The sequence below is a fragment of the Bombus vosnesenskii genome, unplaced genomic scaffold (genome assembly GCF_011952255.1).
Source record: "Bombus vosnesenskii isolate JDL3184/JDL3185 unplaced genomic scaffold, Bvos_JDL3184-5_v1.1 scf7180000013263, whole genome shotgun sequence".
Lineage (NCBI taxonomy): Eukaryota > Metazoa > Arthropoda > Insecta > Hymenoptera > Apidae > Bombus > Bombus vosnesenskii.
The window spans coordinates 5,569,861-5,586,149 of NW_022882923.1; the positions used below are offsets into that span (position 1 = coordinate 5,569,861).

General features: G+C 48.2%; 1 protein-coding gene across 2 annotated transcripts in view; it reads right to left on the reverse strand.

Annotated features, from left to right (window-relative positions):
• LOC117231344 (protein O-mannosyl-transferase TMTC2-like) overlaps nucleotides 1-16,289 on the reverse strand; it is a 166,573-nt gene that overhangs the window by 48,770 nt on the left and 101,514 nt on the right. The gene's annotated exons all lie outside the window — the stretch shown is intronic.

Consider the following 16,289-nt stretch of genomic DNA (forward strand, 5'->3'; position numbering starts at 1 on the left):
ACTCTCAGAAACGATAAAAATATTACTTGTCAACCGATGACTTATCGTGCAGAGGTCGAACGGTGTAACGAGCGTACGGGAAACGAACGAGGGTTGGGACGGGGAGGGTGCCAATAAACGAACTTTATAACGCCTACACACGGGCCCACGTGCCATCGTGGCACATATTTTAGGGAAAAATTCATTTTAACGCGTCGGTGATTAATCTTGCCTCGAACGTTGTCACTCTACGAACGATGAAAATATCACTTGTCAGTGTGAAGGCCTTGGGCGAAGGCAGGGTGTTGGGAAACGGGGTGATTTACCGGGCTGAGTTACCGGTAGGCGTCGTACTTTTATCGCTAATAATTTTCCTCGAGTTGCATATTAAAATCGAATCTGCCAGAGTTCGAGTAAGCGAAAGAGGAAAAGGTGGCGGAGAGACGTGTAGGGACGATATCTTAAAAGTCATTATGTTTGCATCGCGCGTTCTATTATTTCTCTTATTTCACGTTAAAGGCGAGGAGAACCGAGCGATTTGCGAAGGTTTCTCGATCGATCGATCACGCCAATCGTGCATATCGGCTTGACGTTAGAAGCTTGAAAAAAGGTTGAGTTGGACGAAGAAAAGCAGACGTGCGTGCCCCGCGATGGATCGATAATCCATGGCTTCATAATCGGCAATCGTCGACGGTTAATCCTTTCGCGCGTGGAATATTTTATTAAGGTTGTCTCGTCCATTTACGGAAATCATGTTCGACTGGCATTCGTCGAGTTGGTGAATGTAACACCTACGAAAAGCAACGGTCGATATTAAAATTTCAGTCTGGTAGGTCACGCTAACAATCGCTACCGTTTCGTCGCTGTTTTATCATCGGTCAGGCCGTGGGGGAGAAACATATCGAGGATCGTGATCGAGAGCTTTCGCGTTACTGTTTCGAGCCGAAGCTTCATTATTTTAACCGAATATAAAAATCCGGTTCGCGTCGTTTCAATTTGTTCCAGTTCGTCGTGAAAAACTTATACTAATGACACGCTTTGTGAACGTTCGAGCGACTGCGAAGAAAGAAAGAGAAAGCAAGGGGAGAAAGCAGGGGAAGGGAAACGAAGACGAACGTGGTCGGTGGACGAGAAAAAGAGGAAGATATTTTCTTTCCAGTCAGGCGAACCGGCCTGAACCAGAAGAGTTTTCCTGTTCGTTAACGAGACGCTACTCCACGTTCGTTAACTTTCAAGATGAATATTCGCGCAATATATAATGGACTCCTTCTCTCTAGCGCCACCTATTACCGCTTTCCACCCCTCTCCGGATTTTTATTCTTTCTCTCCTCATAACAATCCCTCTCGTTTGTACCAATTTGCAATCGTCCGCGATATTTCCCGCGATTTATTATTCCAACCTGGTCTCGGTTAACGGGTACACGCTATTAAAACCGTTTCTCCACCGCTTCTTTACCGCGGAACGATCGTTTTAAAAGACACTCCGCTTTGCTCGGAATTTCTTCCCGAGACTTAACGATACTCTCACTCGACGAACGATCCCTACTCGACGATTCTAATCGTGGTTGTTTCTCGTCGGATTTATCAATACGCGACAAGAGAACACGTGTCCCAGACAATAACAATTGCGCCGAGAGGCCACCCATTGTTTCGCTTTATTCCTGTAAATCTGTTTCAACGAACGGTCAACCAGTTTCAACGATTCGTACGAGGACGCTTCCAATCGCGCTTATTTCGAGTGGTTTACGCGACGACGAGGGTGAACGGCCGGTGGCGCGAAGGGTCGTGGATAAACGACCGCGCTAGCCCCGCTCGATTGTTAAAATAAATACATTGTTCAGGCATTGTTCGGTCCTTCGCTCTATTATTTGCAGCGTCGTCTATGTAACGAGCGACCACGGGGACCAGGTATGTAACGACATTTCGCAACAAGCGTGTACACTGTGCACGCGCGGCTTTGTGCCATTGCTAGACTCGATGACAAAGCGAGCTTCGAATATTCCTGCCGTTCCAGTTCCAACCTTTAGCTCGTTGAAAATTTTATCCAAACCCTGTATAGATACGTGAGACGCCTGGCCGTTGGGGCGTGAGAGGAAAGATAGGAATGCCAGTTGCAAGTAACGAAAGCCGGAAGATTCTGAAAGACGAATTGAAAATACGAGAATGAAAAAAAAAAAATAAAGAAGATTAGATAATAAGGAAGAAAGTCTATGGATGGAAGGTGGTGGCGTTTTGTGGGTCGATGCAAAATATTATCTGTCCGTTTAGGTGTTGCGCCAATAAAATAGAGAAGCCATAAAGCTCGTCGCGCTCAACATAACGCGCAACCGATAAACGAGCCGAGGGTACGAGCAAACATCGTATCCAACGAAATATGGTTGCGACTCCGAAACAGAAACGTTCGCGTGCCTGTAGCGTTTACAGGAAACATCGGTGCCTGCGTAACTCGATGAAAATATCCCGACGATTGTGCTTTCATAGACAAAGGGAGACACCTTCCAGTGAGAAACACAGAGAATAAACGATTGGTCAAGTTGTGAATCGTGGAAGGGATGGCGTCGAATGGAACGGACCGTATAACATATTCGATTATTCATTTATTTATTTCCTTCCTTCATTTATTTCCCCCTTCGAGTAACTTCAAGTAATCGCTCTGTCCCCGATCAAGCTGGACGAATCGCTAAATTGATGTCTGTTGTTTGCAATTTGAAGAGTCAAGCATAAATTCAACCGAGAGTATCGTCGTTGTTTGCCTCTTGTCGGTTAATTTATTACTATACAAGGTGATTCTTTCGAAGAGTTGACAGCCGCTAATGCGATTACTCGACGGACTGAAAGTTTGATCGGGGACGAAAACATCGTGTGTACAGGGACGCAATGGATCCGACGAAACCGACCTGTTTCCACAGTCAGAGGGGCCGATACACATAATCGTCGATAGCAGTTCGGTTAATCGTCGATTGGGAAACGGGTTACGCCGCGCGATAAACCGACCGGGCTTATGGATTTCAGGGACATCGTTATTCGTTAATGACTCGGATTACGTCGAGAGGGATGAATAAAAATCTCAATAAAATTGCAGCCACAGGGGGGTTTTATCGCGTTAACGAGTCTGTCTAGCGACGCATCGATACTACTGCCGGGAATCTCAAAGCTGAATGGCAGCCGATAACTCGTACGTCCACGTCGCATTGTTCGCTACGAATATCTGATATATCTATAATTATCGCTGCCGGATATTGCACAGAGCGTTCGATAATGACGATGCCGGTAATATGTGTTCGGTAATAAGCTCTTGCGGTATTGAAATTACTGTACCCTTGATATTCGATTTTATTCTCGAACACTTTCTCGGAACAGCCATGCGAAACGCTCCGAGCGGGCGATTCTTCTGTGCGATAATATCGAGCTTGAAGATTTTATAGGTTTGTAAAGAGAGATTCGAGGAGTCAGTTGTTTGCGATTAAAATTTTTCAAACGTATATATTCCAGGCTCGAAGATTCTATAAATTTTCAAGGCAGGGTTGAAAGTGTAAATTGTTCGCAGCTGATATTTTCGAAACATGTGATATTTTCGAAACATTCCACGTGATATTACAGTTGCTTGCTGTTCTACGATAGATAGCATTTCCAACGCTCTTAAGGCTCTCAATATATAAAAATATTAATCTCTATTTCTACAATATGTTTCATGTGTTATAAACCTGTTATCGATTTTCACGGAGAGAACTCGAAATAAACTGCTGCTTCCGGAAACAAGACTCGTCGTACAAAAGTCCTTCGCGACAGACGATCAACGACGACCATGAAAAGATAAATTTCCTTCGGAATCGCTTCATTTAATTTTGGAAGCCTCACCCAGTTACTGTATCCTCTCTATGAAACGTCCCTGCAATATATTGCAGGATCGCTGCCGACAACCATGTACGGAGGTAAGGTTAACCATGTGCGATATCCCGCGTCGGCAAGCGTTGCAAGAAAAGCGACGAATCGGTCGTGAGTCCCATGTAATTCGATCGAAGGCTGTCCTTCGCCTATCGAGCGAGAAAATCAATTTGGTCGATCGGCAGCCGGCCATTCATAGGAGATGGCGCCGCGGTGATGACCGTCATCGCCATTGTCGTTTGCCAGCACCAGCGGCGTCAGCCTCGCCATCGCTGTCACCGTTGCTTCATCGAGCACGAGGGGCTATTGTCGTCGACGTCCTCTTCTCGACATCGTTGCGGTGGTATCGGCGGTCGTTGGCTGTGTTCGACCGGTAACATCGGCTCCATCGTTCCCGATGGATTCAACGAAAGGCTCCCATGGTCGTTGTTCCTTTCATCTTTGTGCCTGCTCGTTACGTTGCTGGTATTACGCCGAGAGATTGACGGCTCGCGAAGGGAAACCGGCTACCGCCGTGTTCGTTCGATAATTGGATCTTTCCATCGTAGTAACGCCGCTTCCGAAACGTAACGACCCACGATTTACGGTCATCCTCGTGTTTTAACGATCGACCGTTCGAGAGGCAAGAAGAGCGACTCCAGATGCGTTCGAATGGAAATTGTGGGGCTTCTGTCAGGGGAATACGCTGACGTATACACACAGATAATAAGGGGAGAGGTTCGCGTTACAGTCTGCGTGGAATCAATTGGGACAGAGAGTATGACAGGGAACCCTTGGTCGTAATCGTTTAGAGACTACTTCCCTCCGTTTCTCGGAAATCGTCTCGCTCCGGGGATTTAATTCGATTCCGTGATCGCGGTGGAACGCGTTGCTAATTCTAGTTCCAGGAGTTTGACCGGCGCGGCGCGGCGCGGCGCGCATAGCTGCAAAAAGTTTCGAGTGCGCGAAGCACGCGGGATTCGAGGAAGTCTGGAATCTGGCGGACACCGGGGAAAAACGGCTACGCGAGGATTGAGCGCGTCGAGCGAAAAAAACGGCGTGGATAAAGAGGAAGAAGCGATGCCGCGCCGGAGAGGCAAAAAGACGCGAGAAGGATGCAGAAAGAGAAATCGTGGAAGATCTGGCCGCAAAATCCGACTGCAAAAAATAATAGAGAGAAAAAGTACGATAGAGAAACGGTAAGTGAGAAAGAGACGGGCGACGTCGAAATGGGAGACACGGGGAAGGTAAAATAGAGGAAGGACAAGGGAAGGACAGGGAAGGATTGCAATTGTGGCTGCGGTGCTCCGTAGAAACGCGATTCACGCTCGTCGGAACCGATCGATGCACCGAGTCGACCGACAGCTGCGGCTACAGCTGCAGGTGGAACCGAGGCAGCCAGTTCGACGGAGAAGCGACAGAGCTCTGTTGTGGCTCTCCTCGCTCGGATCGAAGCGACGGCGACGCATTAGCGCTCGTACAACGTTGCTTCCTGAGCGCTTCGCGATAATACCTCTCGCGAGCCTGTGCACTACGAGCTGATCATGGCTCTGTGTATATGAACGCATTCTACCGTTTCTACGCGTCTGCATGGAAGCCAGACAGAGAGACATTTACAAAGAGGAAACCATGAACGCGAGGTGAATGCATGGCCAGCCGCGTTTGCCTCGAATAATGGCCAATGGGACGCTGTACGCGCAGAAAGATTCAGTTCGCGCAATGTGCACCCAACGATATGACGTTTATCGTTTATCGTCGTGGTCTCGCCGAGCTGCACACGCTTCACGACTCTGCGAACGACCAGTTACGCTTCATCGAGTTTCCCACCGCGGGAGTCGCGCCTCGTTTCCACGACCTGTACGCGATTCTTTTGCCAGCGACATCGGCTGGCTGCAATCGTGAAAAAAGTCCGGCGGAATCGATAGAAAGCGTGGATGACGATCGACGGCCAAGCCCTGCGCGAACGAGCGGCCGTTCTATAAATTTCTGATTATCGCGCGTGACCGAGTTTCGCGTCTCATCCTCGCGAAGGTGAAAATATCCACTCCGGTTAACCGTGGCAAGGGAGAATAAAACGAGGCGAAACATCGTTCGTAGGACGGCGTATAGGTTCGCGAATCGCGATGTTCGTGCAGCATCGATCGACGTCGAGTCGACGCTCTCACCGATGGATCGATCGATATAGCGCACCACGGCGATCGAGTCGAATCAACCGCTTTTTTCCACCCCGTTCCTGACCGTTTGCCGCTGTTTACGGCTTATAAACGTTCCTCGATCGGCCGAGAGAGCTCTCGAGAGCGATGCCGCGAGAGTCTCGTATCGGCACGTCCACTGCGAAACGTGTAAATGACAGCTGTAACGAATGGCCTGATTAATTTGTTCCACGGACGATGATCGATCCTGGCTCAAGTTTTTCATTCCACGGCCGGTTTTCCACTGGGAACGCTTTTCCATCGTGCCGTCTGGCTGCTCGCGAGAAACTCTGCGACGCGACGCTTTCGAATTTTACGATCGGCAGGAACGTGTGGCCTTGCTGCCCGGTTAACTCGAGTTCCCCCAGCCTCTTGAACGCGGGAAGCTTGCCAACGACTCGCCACGCTGGGACCAGCTGCTTTTCTACCCGTAGAGAACCTCGTATTCTCCTGGAAAAACCGTCCAATCATGTGGACGTATCGCTGTACGTATTCTTCGAGGGCCATCGTTTCTTATCGAATTCGTATCGTTTCTTTTTTCGTATGATTCGCCTTTGCCTCGCCATCCAGAGAATCCTAAATTGTCCGTATTCAAAACGGCCAATAACTGCTGCGAATACTCGTTTTTATTGGTCTAGGTATTACCGATTTGCTTCCATACATATATGTATGACGGGAGCTACGTCCAGTCGTAGAACGTTTTTACTTCTCGAGAGGAATTCACCGTGGCGTGGATAGCCCGCCGCAGACCACGAAATTTATTTTATACGCGACCCTGTGCTGCATTTTCTTCTACGGCGAACGAAAAACGGATTATTTTTGACTATATGGAATATTTATTGAAATCGTTTCGCTTATATTCTTTACCGTGATCCTGATTGTTCGAGACAGAAAAATTATGGAAAATCGTTAGCCATTTACCAAACAAAGCACCTAATTTTACAACGTACGGTTCCTCCATCTGGTTAATCCACGACGCGGCGTGTTTCCCAAGCGTCGCTCGTAGCCTCGCGCGATGTAATCCTATTAGAAAGCCCTGGAAACGCTTATGTTTCCCGAGCAAACAATTAATGCGCGCATAAGCTTTCTTGGGCTTAGGAAAAAAATTCGTCGGCGTATCCGACGATTCGTGGAAAATCGACGCGAGTGACATTCGTGATATATGGCGTAGAGCGAGTTGAAAGAGCGCTTGTTAAGTCTTCCTTTTTCCAGCTTTACGCTTTTGTGATCCTCTCTTGTTTCTCTGCGATGGAGAAGAAATATCGCTAATCCTCACGTGACTTTGTATTTGGCGAGATAAATCGATTTTCTCGAATTCTTTGCATTTATCCATGTAACGCGTATAGCGAGGCCGGATTATTTGCATCGTCTAAGTTCCTTAAAATTCCATCTTGAATTTTCTTTCTATTTCCATTATTTAATGTCGCATCGACCGTTTCCGTGGATTACTAACGATATAAGAGTTACCATTAGTCTTCGGTATAGTGACGACAGAGTGAGAAAATATCCTGTACATTACGAACAACGAGAAAAGGATATGAGAAAGGAAAAAATGATTCGAACAACTCCTATACTAGTGTTAAATATCGAATTTGTGAATTTATAAGGCAAATTATCCAGCTTGACTCGAGTAACATAACGAAGAAAATATCGTCGATAACTATAAAGAAGTGGAAGAATGGAATGCGTTGAGTTGACTGCGTAATAAATTCTCATTATTACAAGCGCAAAGGTCTCCATGACTAGTGTTCATTAGGAGTTGGTTAGCGTTCCGAGCAAGAAACGCAGACCGTTTGAAATTAAATCAGCCGATCGTGAGTGCTTTTTTTTCGCTGGAATACTCGCGTTTTCTCGCGCTCTTTCGCTCTTCGTATCTTCAGGGATATCGTATCGCGTCGTTTTGCGCGAAAGTGTCGTGGCCCATGGTCTCGCGATACGTCCCGTTGCGTTCTAAAGAGTCGAGTCACGCGAACTTTATATATTATTCACATGACTGTGCTCGGTCATCGTGCACTTCTGTTTTTGCCCCAGTCTGTTCGCGTTTCTGTGCAACAATTGCCTCGCAATTTTCGTCTCGTGCCATTGCCTCTGCTTTTATTCAATTGCCGCTTGAAATTGCTTGAACGTCACTCACGAAACAATCTTCCGGTTTCCAGGAAGGAAAAACGGGAAGAGAAAGATCTCTGAGAGAGCGGAGGTCAAACAAGATAGACCGCGTATTTCTACGTATTTTTAAAGCCGCAAAGAATCCCACATCTGCTGGAATCTAGTTACATCGATTCTCTCCGACCTATGTAGTGAAGTTTTCTCGCAGTGTCAAGACGCACGCGATCCTCGGAGCTGTTTGCAACGAGTAACCAGCCATAGATAGCAAGATGACCCGGGGCACAGTGCCGTCAACGAGAACGAAAAAGTACGTCCGGCATAATCTTTCGGTTGAGAGGGAAGAAGAAGGCGAAGAAGAACGAGTGTGCCCATGGGGGACGAGTGTCGTCGATCCGGGAAATATATTCGACTGTTTTGAAGCGGTTAACGTACCTGCTTACTTTTATGCAATCCCCTGCCCCACCTCCGTGGGCTCGCCTCTTTCTTGTTTTCGCCGCTTATTGGCCAAGTTTTCAGACGGGAGTGTCGTATCGGGGGCGCCTCGGAGTTTACCGAGTTCCTCGTCGTTTGCAAAGTAAATCGTGCGCGTTTCAGAGCTCCCTCTACCCATTTCCACCCCCTATCCATCCTTTCTTTTCCCATCTCCACCCTTTTCTTTCTGCAGCCTCCATTGTTCGGTCGCGCGAAGCTTCTCCGTCGATTTCTCGCGTCGTTTCTCCTTTCCTCCGCCCTCCGACTACGAGAGTCTCGTTTCGTTCGTGAAATCCGTCGCGCGATTGCGCCTCGCGAACGCCAGAACGAGAGTCGTCGAGACACGGTTGGAAGATGCTCAAGATGCGAACATCTCATCGATGTATGCACGATCGTCGTTAAGTCGGATTCAATTTCGCTTCGGCCGGCCGAAACCGAATTGCCTGACCTGTCGCGTCGGTAGGAAAATTATGCTTCCCGCATGGCTGCTCTATCGTCGCCCGGTATTGTGGCCCATTTCGTTACGCTCCGCACGATTCTTGGCGACCGTTCGAGGAGTATCGTGAACTCGATGTTCGCAACTGGTACAGGTTGCTTGAAACTCGAGCAGTTTGAACGAAAACGATCGACGATTTGTAAAGACTGTCACGCGTATAGGGCAGGAATCGGAGCAAACACGCATGGATCGTCGCGGATTTTGTCACTGTAAGAACGCTAAATAATCAAGTAAGATGAAGAAAAGTGACGGTCCAACGTAAGAACGAAACGGAAAGAAACGATTATTGCATGTATTAATTATCTTTCGTCCAACATTTGTCGCGGGACCAAGCTATTCCCCGAATCACCCTTATTCCACTCACGTTCTCCACATCGTTTACACCGCGTTCTCGTGACACCGCCACGAACACACCAACGCGCAGACATAGTCCACGAAGTATGACCCAATTTCATTCGCGTGTTCGGACTCGAATTACCTTCCGACTCCCGACGGAATACCAGTTAATAACGACTTCGGCGTACGAACGAGGCGGTCGGAGAACAGTGGCTGGCAAGAAGGGGTGAGACCTCGTGGTGGATCGGTCCGACCAAAACGATGAACAAGGAACAGAGGAAAGTAGAGGGAGCGAGAACCTGACCGGTTGAAACCTATTATTCCACTCGGTTCGAACATACTACCTGGCATGAAAGGTAAAGAAGGAGAAAGAAAACGGGTTAGGGAAGGAGTAAGCGGCACGGTGGGTTCGCGCTAATTTTACATCGCTTAAAATTTATAGACAGGATGTTAAGGCGCTTATTAAGGCAGCGCTCAAGCACACTCTAAGATTCCGTAAGTTTGCCTGCGAAGCTTCGCCGTAATAGCTCCTGGTCTCGAGGACCACTGCTACAAATTAGCGCTTTCTCCCTCCTTCTTCGCCTTTTTCCGCACACCGGAACACAGTTGCTTAAGGTTTCCTCGATCGAAGACGCGGTAAGTTTTCTAATAAGACAGAACTTTTCGGCTGGTTTTTGCTCGCACCCTCTTTGGCCCAATGACAGGAGTTGCGAACTCATTAAACCAGCCTCTGGTAACCAGCGCGACTCTCGAATCGGTGTACTCTTTCCTTTATTCCTTTTTTTCTCGCCGGCAACTTTTTTCGTCCAAGTGAACGTTGACCAAGTTCTCGTGCGGAGAACGAAACGCGGCGCGTGAGGGTCGCGGTTCACGGATTGTTGGCTGTTGGAAATCGCGGCTGTCAGTGTCGCGTGGAATTTCAGCGACGCGTCGAAAAATTCCGGTGTCAAGCCACGACAGTGACCGGATGGGAAACAAGGGAAACCCGGTCCCGATTTCATTCGATTGCCCGCCACGTCGCGATCATCGCACTGTCGCGCGCGTGAACGCGCCGGACACGAGCTGAAATTCGATTTTTCCTCGCCCAGTGGAAGACAGCAACGAACTTTAAGTTCCCCTGTTATTCGATCGTACGTTACCAGTGAGATACTCCATCCAAGAGTGAACTTGGCTACTTTATTTTAATGAGATCGCGTTCAGTCGAATCACGCTGTTTAACTAAGATCGATGTTAAAAGGGGTGCGCCACGCGAAGAACACTTTGGACGAAATTTTACAGGAAATTATCCTATTGTTGCTGACTCTCGTTCAGTGTTCCGACAACGATGGTAATTCCTGGTTACCACGGTCCGGTAAACTAGCCTTCGATCGGAATCTGAGGATATTCGATCAATGCGCAGCGCGGGGAACCATATCGAAGGCAAAGGGGATGGATTTCAGCCCACTTCACGAAGAGCCCGATGCTTGTTATTGACGAATGAGATTAGGACAATAGACTGGTTTCTCCATTAATAGATCAATGACAAGTCAACCGTGTACTTAGCGCGTATATCGAGCATTTATTCGACCGTCTTTTCTCGAAAACGTTCGACCAAATCGCCACAGTTTTACACGTTTTTCCTTTGACTAACCCACGAAGTCTTCCACGAAAAATATGGGAAATCTAGCGGAACAGGAATGGAAAGAAAAGCGAGAAGATCGACTTTAGCCGGGAGAAAAGAATTGCCAGCCGATAGGGTGTTTGTGAAGGGGATGCGGCGGGGTGAAAATGGACGGTCGGAACGATTAGATTTGTCGCGGTGAACCAATTTAAATGGTTCCGGAATAGCGTGCGCAATTAGCGGCCACCGCTTAAATCCAGGCTACGTTATACGATCGAGAGATAGGCGTTCGATTTATCTTGGGAGGGGCGCGCTCCAGCTTTCCTCCTCGATTATTTACCGATCGGAATATCCCGGCTATTTTTAATTAGCTCTTAATTACCGGCGCATAAATACGCGCCGCAGACCCGTTAATGCTGGCGCAGAGAGCCGCGGTTAATGAAACGTAAAATTCAGATAGTAAATTTAGCGAGGGTTGGCAAAGGGTTGGAATGGCGAATATACTAAAGAGTACTACGCCAGGTGAAAAGGGCGCATAGGTGGGAAGTAACGGCAGAGGCTTCGATCTACGATATTGCAACTCTCACGCATTAATTTCGCTACGGCCGATAAGACACGCGTTACCTGTTGGCGGCGTGTAATTAAACCACGATTATCGTTAGAGCACCGATGTCGAATCGTCACGAGAATGTTCGGGAGGATGTTTGTTCGGTATCGAGAGAGATAGCGCGGAGATAGAAGAGCTTTACGAAACGATCTGCCCGCGGTAATCTCGGAATTCAGCGGAGTTATCGATTCAGAGCCGCGCGTCAATCGTGAGTTAGATCGGCGAACGAGTGACGAGCGCGCTAGCCTGCGTTACACGCGTTCCACGCCTGGCCTGGCCGCGCCTATTAATTCAATTTCTGTCCCAATATCGCGATACAACGGACGGCATTCGCGAAATTTACGCGATCTCCTCTCCGCCCTGCCGCTTCGCGTTCCTATTAAAACAAATATCCGCGACTGCTCGATTCGACGAAAACGCGATTACGCCCTCGACACCGAGTCCATCATTCTGCGAATAAATGACTAGCCTCTATATACATACATCTGTGTTCTATTCATAAACGGATTAAGGTATGTTGCACTTTATGCTTTAACTTTGTACATGTTGGCCAATCCTCTGGCAAATTTTGGTCCTCGAAAGTTGTACGTGTCTCGTAAAATGGAATAATCGAGCGACAGCGACCGATAACGATAACGATGACACGACGTCTTTCTTCGCGCGATCATAACTAACAACGTCTTGTCGATATTAACGAAACTACTATCTCTCTGTCGCTCGGTTTAATCAAGTTCGGTATCTCCATGGGGAACAACGTATCCATTTCTTCATGGAGCGCAGTTCCCGCGATAATCTCGCTTTTGATTCTCGGTTCCGGGTTTCCTGATTTGGGCTGGCTCTCTCTCTCTATCTTTCTCTCTCTCTCTCTGTTGAAACTACAACAACGGCCGCGATACCATTGAACACGATCCTGGAATACTAATTAGCGATATGTGTCAATCCATGAAAACCGTATTGACCGGTGAACGATAGCGGTCGGTGGACAGCGTATGATTAGCCGAAACCGATTCTAAACCCGTCAACGGTTCGATGACGTTCCACGATAGCCCGCGACCTTCCGGCCGGAACGACCCTTTGAGCGTATCAACGCGATGACGCCGGGTATTGAATCGGGCGCCAGGCTGGCTGGTTCGCGTCCATTCGCATAGAACGCCTCCTCGATAGCCGCGTACGTGCGCGTGCGAACTGGCTTCGTGACTGGTAGACGAGCGCGAGCGTGTTCGGTTAGCGAGACAGATGCGGAAGAGACTGGTCCGGTGAACGCATTATCCCGGTAATATCTGATGCGGCCAGACAAAGCTGCAAAGGGGATGGACGTCGCGGTGTATCGGCGTAAACGACGGTTATTCGGCAAATGGTAAAATCGTATGCGGGCTGAGAATCCATCCTTTGGGGTTTGGCCGAGCCAATTATCGATACGTACGCTTGAAATGGTAAACAGCACGCAGAAAAACGTATATATCTGGCGTGAGATACGCGGAGAGCTATGCGGAACGAAAGTCCTCTTTGGTAATAGACGCAAAGGGAATATTTCCCTTTTTCGGTCATCATCGCGCGAGATTATCTAAAGCGAAAAAGGATTTGGCCACATTTCTCCGAACGTGAATATTATAGGACAATTTATTTCGATAAGCTGTATTAATTATTCTAAAATGGAAGAATTCGTTTTTTCTTAATCAAACCTAGGTATGTTTGATCTTTTGTACGTATTTAAATTTCGTTCTTTCCAAAAGAAATGTTTCAGTCGTTTCGCTTTCGAAATACGTGTACGATATATAGAATCGGTTGCATTCAATATCGTGTGCTCGCGTCTGTGTTACATCGAGGATTACCTCGAGCGTTGCGTTCTCAATGCCTGACTTTTTTGTCCACCTTTAGGATCCACCTGTAACGACCACTTTGCTCCTAATTCATTTTAAGTGACTCTTCTGTAACTCCGCGCAAAAGAAAAAAGAGTCGGAAACGAGAAAGAAACGAATTGACAGGGCGGCTGGACGGTAGAGTGGGATGATAGAGAGACTGATGAAAGGGTGGAAAGAGAACTGCGTACACGTTACCGGTCGAAAAGGGGACGAATGGACGCGAGGCTGGTGGAAGTGGAGCGAAGGGACGCTGCGTGTATAGTGACCGCAGCGGGGTTGAAAGACAGAGACAACGGAAGGGATTAGCGGAAGGATAAAGAGGCGTGTGTGTATAGCGGTAGGAGAACTGGTTGGGGATACCGATAAGCGACAGTAGAGAGGCTGTATGGTAGAGATGTGTGAATTGTAATCAAATCAGGGACGCGGAGAGAGACGAGGCGGAAGGTAGACAGGAAGATGGAGAGACCAAGCCCACGGTGCGTTTGGCCCATGTCGAACGTAGGGTAGAGAACACCACGGTCAGGGGTATTTGGTTTCGAGAAATAGTGTCTGTCTGGTTTCGCAGTGCCGAGCTTGTTTCTGGAACTTCATCCGGATGGAATGGAAATTACGAGTTTCGAAGGAGTGTTATTTCGAGAATGGAGTTGCTTGCTTCTGATTGAAATTCATACCCGATCAAATAAGCTTTTAACTAGTCCGTACTAGTAGGTTGATACCGTAGATCTCGTAGTATCGGCGTTCTGGTATCTCTTACTGGAATAAGGGGTGGAATTCATAACGTGGAGTATATAAAATGGAAATGTTTCACCGAATAAGAGAAAAGAAGTAGTCCGCCGAGGAGAGTAAAGAAGTCGTAAGACGGGACCAGGAACCGTTCTTTCGAGAAACGAACGAAGGGACGGATAGAAAATATGCGGAGAAAATCAAAGGACGGCCGAAGAGCCCTCGATCTGGCAATGGCTCGGAGCGTTCGCCTGTGACAAAGTGGAATCCCGTGACAGCCGGTTCCAAGTGCCTCTCTTTTTCCGCAGATGCTGCTGCTGCTGGTCAGTGTGCTCGTGGCGAGTCTCGTGTGGAATGTCGAAAGTGCCACCCATCCGAGTGAATATTATCGGTAAAACGCGTATAGGCGCGAACGTGCGCGATGTTTCATCGCAAGGCGGTAGTGGCGGTTCGAAAGATACATGCGCGACAGGACGATTTAGGGGACAAAAGGGAATTATAATCGTATTTTAAGCCGGTGAATCACCGGAAGACGCCGATTGTGTGTCCAGCGGCGGCTATTCCGCAAACTGATTGTTCGAACTGATTGCGCTGTAGGACGGAAAGCCGCATGCAGTATAGGGCTTTGTATTATCAGACATTGCCGTCTGACAAGCGGCTACGTACGATGCACAAACGTTCGGTCGGCATACAAACGACAGCCTGTGCCCCATAGCCGCAGGATCGTGCACGGATTTCGGGATTTCTCATCTTGCTCTCTCTCTCTCTCTCTCTCCCTCTTCCTTGCTCTGTGTTTCCTCCGTCTGTCTGTCTGCGACCATCGAAACCATACACTGAGCGCGTTCGCGAAATTGACCGTGCTATCGCGACTTCGGGATTGGGGAATACTCGGGGCTGACTTCGAATTTCAAAGATCCCTCGTAGATCGTGCATGGACGGCCGCCGCGATTGAACCGCTGCAACCAGCCTCGTTATATTCCGCCCAGCGGCTGCCTGCTGAAAATTTATGAAGGGCGCAACGCGCTGGTGGGCGCGCGAAACAAACGGTATCGATCCGGAAGTTATTTACTATCACTAACTTGCTGCCGTGTAAAACGGAGGCTGTGCGTTAAAAGCGTTTACATGCCCTGGACGGTTGACAATCTACGCGGTGATGATGTACGGTGATCTGAGGTAACTATGCGTGATAATTTGAGCAGTGAAAAAGAGTTGCAGTTATTTTAGTTTAATCGCGACAATTTAGCGAAAATTTGGCGATTACGCGTGTCAAGATAACAGACTGCGAGATTGAAATAACTCGGGTATCAGTTCTCTTGGTGATTTCTAGTGTAAACGACGAGTCTACATCCTTTGAAGGGAGAACGGTTGTTCGCTCCGTATCGGTGCAAACGCGTTATACGTAGCAGAGAATTTACAGAGAAGGAGAGAACGAGACCAGAGCGTTACTTGATTCAGCTATTATTCGGTTGGCTGGCTCGGAGGAAGAGTCCGGTGGACTGCGGCGGAGATAACAGGATGTGTTCATTGGATAAATTGTTACTGATATCTGGCGGTGGTATTATCGTCGCCACGGCTTGGTCAACTGGTTGACGAGTATCGAGGAAGGTATTAAGCCTTCTATCGGCTGGTCGGCTTCCCTATCGGACAGAAGTAATCTATTTTTCCGCCGGTGTTGACCGACTCGATACCATTTTGGCGCAGCTGGTGGCTTTTCAATCGGTTTCCCGGGAAAAGGAATCCGCGTCGGTTCGCGTATCGAGAGGGACGCGTCAATTTTCGCGTAGGTACGATAAAGCTGCAATTATTTTTCCGCGACGCGAGCTTCCGAATCGATTCGTCTCGCGTAATTGTAAACCACGAACGAGGGATTTTCGATTGACAAATGGTGGTCGAGCGAACGATTTCCTGTGGAAACTCTCTTCATAAATCCCCGATCCGTAGCTCGCCAACTGTGTTTGTGTAGGATAGGGTAAAGGGCGTGGAGCAGAAGGGCGGGCTTAGCTCGAGAAAATTTCCCTCCACGGAATTTTGAAGAATTTCGAGAAATATTATG